This window comes from Polyergus mexicanus, unplaced genomic scaffold, assembly GCF_030449975.1.
Source record: "Polyergus mexicanus isolate NDT 795.1 unplaced genomic scaffold, iyPolMexi1.0 SCAF_14, whole genome shotgun sequence".
Lineage (NCBI taxonomy): Eukaryota > Metazoa > Arthropoda > Insecta > Hymenoptera > Formicidae > Polyergus > Polyergus mexicanus.
In genome coordinates, this window is record NW_027223334.1 from 4,342,980 (window position 1) to 4,356,066 (window position 13,087).

At 36.9% G+C, this 13,087-nt stretch overlaps 1 pseudogene; it reads left to right on the forward strand.

Annotated features, from left to right (window-relative positions):
• The first annotated feature begins 1,316 nt into the window (after positions 1–1,316).
• LOC138939562 (uncharacterized) lies at positions 1,317–9,715 on the forward strand (annotated as a pseudogene).
• Positions 9,716–13,087: the final 3,372 nt, after the last annotated feature.

A 13,087-nucleotide genomic window follows, 5' to 3' on the forward strand; every position in this document is an offset into this window, starting at 1 on the left:
TTATATCTCCAACTAACTTATAATTGGAAAGAAGATATATCAAAATACTTTGCAAAGAATAGCATCATTCTTCACTAAATATATTTTTGCCTGTCTACGTTTTGTTATCAAAGTAAGTAATAAAGTACCGGTGGTACGAGAAATTTTATATTTGTTACATATTAATGTGTTTAATTTGAGTATTAAATAAATATATACATTTTCATAAACACAGTATCTTTTTTTTAGAAAATTAATTTAATTGTATATTTCGTTATATGAAATATTTAATCAGCATGGGACTGTGTCTGTTAATATGGCTTTCTAGACATGTTAATAAATTTATAGAATAAATTGCACAAAATTAAACGCAATATGACTCTGTGATTATTCAATACTATATACTGCAATACGAATTCTGCTTATGTGCAAAAAAGTTGTATACTTCAAATTTTACTGTGAGTACTTTCCAGCTACGGAACACAGTGATACACTGTGTGACACAGTTATACAATATCGATTTATAGCTGGTACGCTGTTTCCAATCTATATGTTCAATATGTGTCTATATCAACGATTTGTAATAATAATTTAAACTCGCAGAAGGTATTTTCGCTGTAAAAGTTAGTATTATCTAACAAAAATTTTTTATGAGTTATTAACTTCTTTATCAAATATGTAGAGAAGAGATTAAAAACTAATCAAATTATGTAAATTAAGTAAAATACAGTTACAATTTTATTTTATTAACAGAATTTATAAGTTTTATTAATCAATTGACGACACAGTCGAACACATCATTTTAGCTGTGTACGATTGTATTGACTTGTGTCATAGTTGGAAAGCATTGAGTCGTACACTGTGTTACACAGTATCACCTGTGTACATTGCTGGAAAGCACTCTGTATTTTATGTATTGCACTATTTTCAAAAAAGAATTGTTCATTTGTAATTCTATGGAAGAATTATGTGTAAAAATTCCTAAAAGAAATAATAACAGTTAACAATTGCATTTAAAAAAAACATTGAAGATTGAACATTTACATATTCTGCATGATTGAAATGTTCTTTTACATCATGATAAATGTAAATACAAATAGTAATGAATGCTAAAAACTATTTTGAACACAATGCAATCATTATGCTTCATTAATGATAGTAAGGATATTTATGCCATTAATGAATGTTGTGACATTCTAAGAATTTATAAGGAATGTTTATAGATGTTGCAAGACTATTAAAGATTTCAACATAAACTAATTCTCCACAAATTTTTATTTTATTTTTCCAAGTTATATTTTTAATATTAATATTTTATTTTTTTTATTATTTTCCAAATGGAAGAAATATGTGGAAATAAAACTGGTACTATTATTTATGTTTACAATGATTATACTTACAACAAAGATTCTCGAAATCCGAATATTTTACGATGTAATATTCGTCGATCTTCGAAATGTTCTGGCACTCTTAAACTTGATAAGGATGGCAAAATACATTTAGTTCAACATCATACTCATATTGAGATAAAATGGAAAGTAAGACAATCTATCATGAAACAAGAAATGTTGCAACTTTGTCGAAATACAACTTTACTATTGAAAGAAATATTCGATAGTGTCTGCAGAAAATAAGTATTTTGCTAGTTTTTTTAGCATATATTTTCAAATCATTGTATGTCCACCTATTGTGGTGAACATATAATGTTCCAAAATTTTTAAAGTGTGACAGTGCCCCGAAAAGTCATAACATCATAACTTGTGAGCCACGACAATTTTCCGAAAAATCATATAATTTTCCAACATCTATAAACACTACTATGCACTTATTAATGGAATGATTCTCCATTCTTCCACGTTGCGACTATCCACCACCAATCCTGATTACTCAATTGGACTATTTACATCATAATTGATATAAATCGAAAGTTGCTGTGGATATTCGCTACATAATAAATCGGTACTTCTACATTTCTTTATACATACGCACACACACACGCGCACTACAAACACATACACACACGCGGGCGCACGCGCACGCACGCACACACGTACGCACGTACACATGTATATATTACATATTAATACATGTATAATTAATACAACATACATACACGCATATATCGGAATTATGATTTTTGGGGATGTAGTTCTATTTTTCAAGTTCCGGCACATTTTTTCGGATCATTACATGCCCACTTTTGTTGTGACTAAAACAATGATTAAAATAGAATAATGGTGTAAGAATAGAATACAAGTTTTTCAAACAATCTTTTCAAATAATCAATATATTTTTATGAGCTTTAAGTTTTAAATACAATGTAGATTATATCTTGTCGTTTTGCAATTTTAAATATCTTTATAAAATATATATACTGTGACGTGACGTTTTTGGAACGTCCGTCACAAGGGCCGAATGGCCCGATCGGGGGCGGTTTTTGGGGGGCCTGCGTCTTCCTAATTTAGGGAGAGAGCGGCCCGATGGTCAGATCAGCGCGATCTGACTTTCGGTTGGAAAAATCGAAAATGTAAGCTCGAGATAAGCCCGCGAATTAGTTGTCGGCACGAGGTCGAGCGGCGGGATCCCATCCGGCGGAAGGAGAGGAAGAGAGAAGAGCGACGGCCAAGAGCGGGAGTCCAGGACACAGGAGACATCAGGTCGTAGTCTTTCAATATTAACTACATTCATGGTGGCCAATATACCTCGCTACCGATAATTTAATATTACTATGACAGGGACAGAAGCGAAGGACCGGAAGGAACCGGCCGAAAGGGCGGCCACTCCACCCGCGCGAAGCGAGGGAGTCCCAAGGACGGAGCGGCGGGAGGATTCTTCACCATGGACCTATTTTTCGAAATAGGAAGGAGAACCGCTCGGACGCTGCCGAAATTCCGCATCTGTCAGTCAAACAACAACCGATTTAGGAAATTTCGGGGCGAGGACCCACCAACACGGCCGTAATGACAACAAGGATCGCGAAGACCGCAGGACGGCCCTGCGTAACGCGAAAGCGCCACAAGTGGCGCGATAGCGATTTATCGCGCCGACGTGTCTCCTGCAGGACTCTCGCTCGGCACTGTTCGGCGAGCCTTTAGAGAAGACGCAGGCTTTTCCAGGAGCGAGCGAAATACCGAACCGCTTAAGAGAAGCACCGAGAACTTCCGGCCGGTGGGACGAGCGTCGACGACCCGATTTTGTTGCCGAATAACTGTAGGTAATTAATTCGGATGAGTCGCGCCCTAAATAGTTGTCGAGCCACGCGTTTTGGTGGATTAATTTGGTGAATATTTTTGGTAGATTAAGTCGCACGGCCGACGGGCACATGTCGCTCATCCGAATTAGGTAAAATAGGCTCTCTCTATTCACTTCGCCGCCGCCGACAGTCATTAGTGTCATTTTCGCGTTAGTCCGTATAATATGTTGTAAATTATCGGGATTTCGGGCGTTCACGCGATCGATATTCCGACTCGCGCAAAGTATTGCGCCGTGCGACTCGTACATCACAATCGTTATCGATAGTTTCCGTACTGTTTCTGTGTATTGTTAGCGCGTGTTTTCTGAGTATTGTAAGAAATTAGAGTTAGAAGGAAGCGAAATCCTAAAACTTTGTACAATAAATCTATCGGGTGTCTTTGAGCCCGCTATTAGTTTCCGCGAGTCATTCAAGCTAGAGATTAGGCATTTCCACGCAAAGGTCGCCGTCATTGTTATTGAGACGTATATCGGCTTACCGCGAGCCGGATCAACGGACCGATTTGAGTCGTGCAATCTAGAGTTGTCTATTATACCGAAGCGGATTCACGAGCGCGCGTAAAGTAGTTACCGGCGTATTCGAGAGATTTCTTTAGCTGTCGCGGCCTCATTAAGTCTCGTACGGCGGAAATCCTCGCGGCCGAAAAGTCGAGATAAAGTGCGTAAAATGCCCGGTAATTTGATATTGTTGCGCACGGTCGTGCCGATCTCCGCGGAAATGATATATCTTAATCTCCTGTAAAATAATTACTGTCATCTAAGGCTATTATTCATACGAACGGCTCTATACTCTTGTTTCTTTCGTTTTAACTATATTATTGTTATCTTTGTTTTAACCGACCGAATGCTCATTTTGGCTCCCGTGTTCTCGACCCTCAAGATTTCTCCCGTCTTCCCCGAACCCCCCCCCCCCTCTACCATTTCGGGTATACTGAATAGCCGCGGAATTTTGCCGTCGCGTTAATTATCGATCGCGCGATTATCTTTTGGTGTTGCGTTTTTCGTGAATGGTGCGGCCTGCCGTACCTGCCGCCCAACTTAGTTTATTTGTGATTTCGGGAACTTTTGTGGATCGCGAGATCGATATTCGAAATACGCGCCGAAGGTGTACCGTGGGCATCGGAGAACCGCCCGCCGAATCAATAATTATTAATTAAATAATTTAAAAAGAAATATACGGTTACAATACATATAATATAAATGATTTATTAATAGATTTTGTTTGTAAGATTTTTTTATCCGAAGAAGCACATAATATTAATATTTGTAATACTGTGAAAAAGTTTATAACACTTTATTTTTTTGTTTTATTTGATTAGTTGAAAAGTACTTAAACAAAGTGTTCAAGATTGAAACGTTGAATTTAGTCGATAAATTTAAACGGTAAATTCAACCGACAAATCTGAACGGTAAGAGCCGAAATCAAAACACGAGCGATAATAAACATCGCCGATCGGGGTGTGATCGCGTGATCATAACAAAGAAAAAGTGTGACAAACACCTAGATTCTCGAACGTTCGTTGTCAAAAATATCCTATTATAGAAATCGGTCGATTGCGACTCTTTACCGTCGTTAGTCAGTCAGTCCTCGACGACGATTCAAGCTGATCGAAACTCGCCAGTATATTTCGCGCTGCTGTTGTCATCTTCGCTCGTGTCGTTTATGCCTGTGTCGTTAGGTTCGCACATTTCTTGTCGTTTAATTCGCTCGTGTCATATACGCTTTCGTCATTCTCGTTGTAAATTCTTAACTGACATTCTCGCATACGATCAAGCATAGAACTCAATGTGAAAGACGCCTCATTTTCTTTATTATTACCTGCTTTATACTTAGTGATTTTGTGATTGTTAAGAATGTAGAGTCCGAGAGTCGACGTTCGTTAACCGTATCGCGAATGTCCTCTGCCTCGCGCTAAACCATCCGGCGTCCGCGTGTAAGATTTCCGTTTTTGCGAGGACTTCTAGCAAGAAGCTCTTCAAAATTTCCGAAAGGCAGTTCGTCAAAGGACATTGAGAAGATTTCCGATCGGAGTCGCAGAATACGTATCGTTGCTCGCTCCTATAGTTATTCAATAAACGATAATTTAAAACAACTTCACGCGAGTATCCTCTTAAGCCTCCTTATCCTCTAGTGGATCTACGGACTCGCGTTACACGCCGCTTCACGCTCAATTCTGAGCGCATCTCAAAGATTCGGGCGATCCCGTCGGGGTCGACTCCCGAACACATAAATAAAAAATCCTTATTTACACATCAAAGTAGGAAACAAAAATCGATTGCTAATACAAATGTATTGAATGTTTGTACAATGTTTATGCTATTGTTTCTTTTTTTGATAAATAGCATGATTAAACTATGACATTCTATTTCTTATATAAATATATGTGTGTATTCTACAAAGAAATTAAATAAAACGTTAAGAATCAAATATTATGAATTTTTTACAGAACAAAAATTAGCCTACGAATAATTATGCTATAAATCATTTCTTACAAAGTTAATGAGAACAAATAAAAAAATATTTGAAGATATATTGTACATTTTAGCGGTTACAGAAAACAAAAATTATTTAATATTGAGAGTTTATTTATCGTTTAAGAATGTGGTACTACCTTTCATAAATAAAAAACAAAATAATTTAAATACATATTTGCGATATTCTACCATATGATGTCTATGCTATCTGTTTAATTTATTTTTGAACTTCATATGCTCCCATTTAATTTTAGATATGAATTGTATACATCACTCTTTGTCCAGATATCTTTCAATTCTGTAATAATTTATGATTGTTGCTTGTAGCTTATATTTGTTGCTTGTAATACAGATATCCTGAAACAGCCGCAACATTGTCATACACAACATTGAAAACTACATTGTACCGTGAAAGAATCAAACTTCGCCCAAGTTTACCAAAAGATATGGAGACTCTTGCTGTGAATTTATCAACGTATGGACCTCTTGAAAGATTTTACAAAGGAAATGTGACCTGCAACGATGGAAAGAAAGCATTAATATTTACAAGTAATGAGCTGTTGCAAGAATTACAAAAATCAACAGAACTTTATGTGGATGGCACATTTAATGTAAGTTTGTATATCTTACTGTTACGTCCTGGCGACTCCACGATTCCTTCCTTTCGCAATGTTGCGGCAACGATAATCGATCGGTGATAAAAATGAGTCGTTCAGTAAATGAAGCATCTTGCGCCACGCATTTCTTTAAGCATTTAGTCACTTGTCAATATCAATATCTATGAGCAACCGTGGGAAAGACGCGAGAGACCGGTGACGAAACCGCGCCAGTCGCCTAAAAGTAAATGAAAATCAGTAGATATCCTCGAAATAGAATTTTCCAACGGAAGAATAAATTGATATCGAAAAGATAATAAAATTCCCTCTAAGAAAATATCCGACAAACGTAACTAAATCAATAATGATGAAACTCCTGTGACGACATATCCAGTAACGACGGTAAGACCCTTTCTAATCAGATCACGTGCGCAAGACAAATGCCCAACTGATATCGAGATCACCAATCGACGATCGCCACGGGTAAAAATTCGAAAAGTAGGAGAAACACCCCGCCTAATGAGGGCACTGGCATAATTTTTAATTCGTTAGAGACTTGGAAGATTCCCACTCTTAGAAATTAGAATACACCCCTAAAAAAGAGATATAAAAAGAGGACCCAAAGGGCCACTCACTCACTTACTTAGCACTTACTTACTTCGCACTTACTTAGCACTTATTTACTACTCACTTACTCACTCACTTAATTCTGTGCGTGCGTACTCTTCAGTTAACATAAGTCTCATTAAGTGCCGTGGCACCGCGAAAACTACTAGAAAAATTATACCAGTGCTCTCATCGCCTGATTAATCTGGACCCCGGCAACCCGGCACATTAAGAAATTCCACACCTTCACCTACGAAACAAAAAGTAAGTCACATTCATCCAATTCAATTTGCGCTATTAACCCTCGTAAGACATAACGCATTACGTTATACTATATTAACGCTGGTTTTCATAGTGAAAACCAGATCCGGCATTCCAAGCCAAACGGTCATTCGCAGGAGTCGGAGGACTCGAACGCCGATAAAATGCAGATTCTGCGCCACTAATATTAATAATCCACCAACAGTATCCGTTAGACCTACTCTTCCCCTCTCACCTAACTACTCCTCCCCCAGCTACTCCCCAATCTACTTCCCCGAAGTCACTGAACCTCCGCTTTCCCCTCGTTCCTTCTCCTCTCTGTCTACTGTCCTCCTAAACAATTCACCCCCAACTTCCCCGCACCTTTTAGAGTCGGAATTCGAGCAAGCGATAGAAGAGTTTTGCAACGAATTGCCCGACCTGGAAGCCGACTCATCTTACCAGGATTAACCAAAACTAAAAATTCCCCCTTCTCTCTCTCTCCCTCCTTCATACCGCATCCTCTTACTCACTCTCACACATACACACACATGTTTTTATTTTTTATTATTTATTATTAAACCTTTACATTGTATTAACCAGTCAGAACCAAAAATTTAACGGTAGAGACTTTCCCTCGTCATTCTGACTGATGCCCTCCGTACCATTGTAACACCCGCGGAGCGATAAGCTCAACCACTCACACTCACACGATAAATGTAATCACTTTCTACATATATAGTATATATCATGTATTCGAACCTTTATTTTTATAATGAATAAAATTATATTTTTTTATTAATTAAACAATTCTTAACCCCTCTCTCGTTCCCAGTACGAAGATCGCACTAGGTCCCATCCCGCGTAAAAGGGATTAAATTCCCTGACCGAAAAGGGACCACCGAGCGAACGTCTGAATAAACAGCGTAATAGCGACCCGAACGGTCGTTTACCTGCTTTGCGGACCTGTCAATTTGTTCGACCCGATTCCGAATGCCACGAGACGTTTAAACTTCGGGAAAATAAAATATAGTTGTTGCGCCCTTCCGTCGACTCATCCTTCCTCGAGTCTGGACGTAACATTACAATATAATTTATTATTATTTTTATATACTACAAAATAAGTGATACATTTAAATAATGTGAATCTTTTAGATTGTGCCACGTGTACCATTAATGAGTCAAATGTATACACTGCATACCCGATATGTGAATGTAATAAGTATTGAAAGTTTATAGTAACATAGCATGTATTGTCAGCTGCAGTTTATTACAGTTACATGTATAAATATTATTCAATAAACAGCACAAAAGAGAGCATGGAAAAATTATAATAAGGAATTTATTCCATTTTTTTCTATCAACTGCTTATTATAATATAATATTATTTTAACAAGTATTGATTTCATTCTTTTAAAAAATGGACATAGAAAATATCAAGTTAATTCAAAAAGAAAATCTAATTTTATATATATTTTATATGTACATTGTGAAATTAGAAATTATGTAAAAATATAATTTTTTTATTTCTTATAATGAATTTATATATGCCTTTTAAATGGCTGATTTTTTTTTAAGTAATAGTGAAATCATGAAATTCAAACAACACCAATAATTCTTTATATCTCATACTCTTACATATTTAAATACATTGTTTAATAAATTGTTTTAATAAAAGGGATACTGTAGTCCGTTATATTTTGTAGGGTGTTGCTATGATGTTTATCTTGTGTGAAAGTCGTTCTAGTAATATGTACAGAGCTATTTGGAATAAAATTATAGAATTAGTGCCAATGCTTCAACAAAATTTAAAGTTTATAATGAGCGACTATGAGATGGCAGCCATGAAGGTGATGAATGAACAATTTCCAGCAGCAGAGGCACACGGATGCTGGTTTCACTATAATCAAGTATTATAATTTTATATAATAATTTACTTTTTATGTTTTGTATTCTATAATATTTACTTAAATCAATCATTATAATACATAATACATTATGATTGTAAATGTTTTGTAACCTCAAGGGGAACAATAAAGATTATTAATTAATACATAATACATAAATATTCACTTACAGGCACTTTTGCGTCACTGGCGGCGATTAGGATTAATGGATGCACCAAGAAACATTTTATCAATGACTATGACTATGGCATTGGTTCCTTCTGATTATTTTGAAAAAGTACTTTCTTTTATACAACTCGAAGTTGATCAAATTTCTCATGAATATCCTGCTGTTAATGATTTTTTAACATACGTACGCAAGACTTGGTTACCATTAGCATCAAAAGTCAGTGTTTATGATTGTCCTGTGAGAACAAATAATATAACAGAAAGTTTCCATAACGTAACAGGAAGAAAATTCGACAAAACTCATGAAAACGTTTGGAGTTTCTTAGGTAATGTTGCTATTAACACTATTTTTTATTTTATATTAAAATGAACAAACTGATAGCAAATATTCTACTTATAGATAATCTACGAAAATTGATAATTGATGAAGAACTAAAGCTAAAACGTCTCAAAACAACTGAAACAGGTGGGTATCGTACAAGTGAAAGTTAATTGTTTGGAGTCCGAGAGTCGACGCTCGTTATCCGCATCGCGAATGTCCTCTGCCTCGCGCTAAATTCCATTCAGCGTTCGCGGTCAAGATTTCCGTTATCGCGAGAGTTTCTAGCAAGAAGCTCTTAATCAAGATTTCCGAACCGCGCAAAAGGGCAGTAATTAACAGGACAATCAAGATATCCGTCGGAACCGCGGAATACGTGCCGTCGCTCGCTCTTATTCTTCTAAATAAAATGAAATCAAAATAATCTGCATTCGAATCTTGTCTATCAACACCTTATCCTCCAGCAAATCCACGGATTCGCGTTACACATCGCTTCTCGCTCATCTCTGAGCGTCTCTATACAGTTTCGTGCGATCTCTCGTCGAGGTCGACTCCCGAACAATGTCCATTAAATATATCCAATTTTCCTTAAATATATCCATTATTATGCAGTTTCACAAATAACTCTTTAATAAATAGTGAGAGATGCATAAAATCTTTGAATATTGAACTCAGGGACAAGAAGTGGTTCCGCTAATGTGAATATTCACTAAAACTTCTTTTATTAATAACTTTTTAATAAACAATGAATGACAGGAACAAGATCTTAATAACATCAAGGTTAAACTCATCGGAGCTGACTTTTATCAATATTTAACTTTGAAACTTGCCATTTTCACGTTTTGTGCCCATTGAGATTTTTAATCAGAAACATAACAACTATAACACATCACAAATTCAAGCAAATTGACCGAAAACATTTGTTCTCATAAGAATTACATTACGTTGTGTCTGTTACGTGTGCAATGATACCGACCGGAAAAAAAGATTGGAGAATTTACAGTCAAGTTTGACTCTTTAAAAATAAAAAATTAATTATTACGCTGTGTCATTACGAGAAGTTAGGAAATCTGTCATAATAACTATGTCCAAGGCAAAGATACAAAATGGTATAATAAAATTATTAATTATTATTTATGGACAGCGCGTACCATATAAAAAGTAGAAATATGTTTATAATTATAAGCTTTTTCATTTTCTTTTTCTAATTATAAGCGATTACAGCAAATCTGACAGCAAGAAATCACAGTTGTAACAGCCTTTTCTTAAATATATCAACAGTCAGAATGTATGAATATTCAGATGCGATACGCTTGATCGAAATGTGCGCAAAAGAAATGTACGCAAAAGAAGTGTGCACAAAAAAACTGTGCGCAAAAGAAATATGCGCAAAAGAAATGTGCGCGAAAGAAATGTGCGCAAAAGAAATGTGCGCAAAAGAACTGCGCACGAAAAAAACGTGCGCGAAAGAACTGTGTGCAAACGAACTGTGTGTAAACGAACAGTAACAAACGTTTATTTACCAAATGAAATTAATAATAAATGTCAAAAAATTTCAAAATTGTACATGCATACATGCGTGTGTATGTATTCTAAATTATACAAAAATATGTGTTGTGTCCAAAAGCAACGTGTCCAATTGAACGGTGCGCAAATAAAATGTGTCTAAACGAACCGTGCGCAATTGAAATGTGTCCAATCGAACGGTGCGCAACTTTATGTGTCTAATATCACAGTGTGCGATTGCAACGTGTCCAATTGTACTGTGCGAAAGTGAAGGCTTCTCCTACATTTGTGTTTGTGTTCCGGCGGATTTTCGGGAATCGCATCCGGTTGCGGCTGTGGTTGTGATCTGTTCGCCAAATACAATAGTAAATGTGTGAAAGAGCTCCAGATGGCTCCGAGTAAGTGTAAGCCACAGCCATATGCCGCATGTAACGCATAGCCGTGGATTAGTGTGTCAAATATAATTTTAATAATTCTTATGATGATAAAAATTCCAAATACTCCGGCGGTTGCTGCGACGAATGTAGTAAAACCATCCCAAATTTTTGTTAAAGTATTATTGTAGATTCTGTTTAACGCGCCCTCATCTAATAAGTTTTGCAATGAAACTGTATCGGATTGTATCGACTGTCCGGTAAAACCTCGGGCGATGGTATGTAAAACTTCACTTTTTTCTGCGGGAAACATAATATGATCTCTCAATTCATCTAAATCTTGCTGCGAATAAAGGCCGCTAGTGGCTAAAGATTTTGGGGCTAGGTATTTCCAGGATAATTTCGTGAGAGGTTTAATTTCATGTGGGGAGGTTGCCATGGATGGGGTTGGGTTGAATTGGAACCACGTCCCTTCAATGTTGTATAAGATCGGGAGTAATGGGTTGCAGTCCCTTATGGTACTGCGTTTGATTACTATATGGGATTTTGGTGTCATGAATAGGGAAGCGTTTCTAAAGATTATGGGTAGCTCTGTATGACAAGTGTTGATTTTTCGCAAAGCGACTTCTATGGCCATGCATTTAATAATATGGATTCCTTCGCCTGAAGTCACTGCCATATAGCCAGGTGATTTCATCATTCGATAGGCGAATTCGTCCGGCTGTATTGCTGCCAGAGACAAGGTATTTTGAATTACTTGCCTTTTTAATTCGCATTTCTGTGTAATGATGTCTCTGTATAATGAAGTAATTTGATTTCTTATATATTTTTCGACAAACACGAACTTTGAACTCGCGTATGTAAACAGATCTAAATTGGTTACTGCGATTTTGGATCTTGCCTTAAAAATATTACCCTTTTGGGTCTCAAAAATAAACAGTTTTGGATGCTCGGTGCCGTATAGCGTGTAGCCACAAATGGTGTGTCTGCGTGTGAGCGTTAATGCAAAGGTAGTGTCTTGGGATTCCAATGTAAAAATTGTGGTGTTTTGGGAATTTAGGAGACCTTGGATTTTGGTGGATGTGCCCTCATATAATACGTCATAAGACTCAAATCCACATGCAGTGTTCGGTACGCCTTCTCAAAAGGTGTATCCATCGTCCGAGTCGATACAGGAATCTTCCGCTAGGTCGCAAACCGTGCCTGATTTTAACATTATTTTACCCACGTTTAATTTAACTGGCACATATGAATCTCTGAGGGAGATTTTTAAGGTTGCTTGGACTATTACGTCGTCCCATGTGCCATAATAATCAGAGTATTGTACGCCCTTGCATGTTCCGTCCACGTTTACCTTGCCGGCAAGCGTGACGCTTCTATAATACGTGTGGTTAGGCTTAAGACCATCTATAATTTCGGCGGTTCCTACTTTTAGAAGACCTTTGTGCATTTGCACGCATCTGGCACGAGATGTTTCTTGGAGATAATTCGCGTAACCGTTGTGTACTGCCGAAATGTGAGAGTGCATCCCGCAATGGGATATTGTTCTTAAGATTTCTACCTTACACTGGAAAGCATGCGTGTGCGCGTAATTTGATAATTGCAACAGCTGATAATAAGTGTTGGTAGTCAGGGGTGCTTCGACGTCAATGTCGCAGTCGCCCG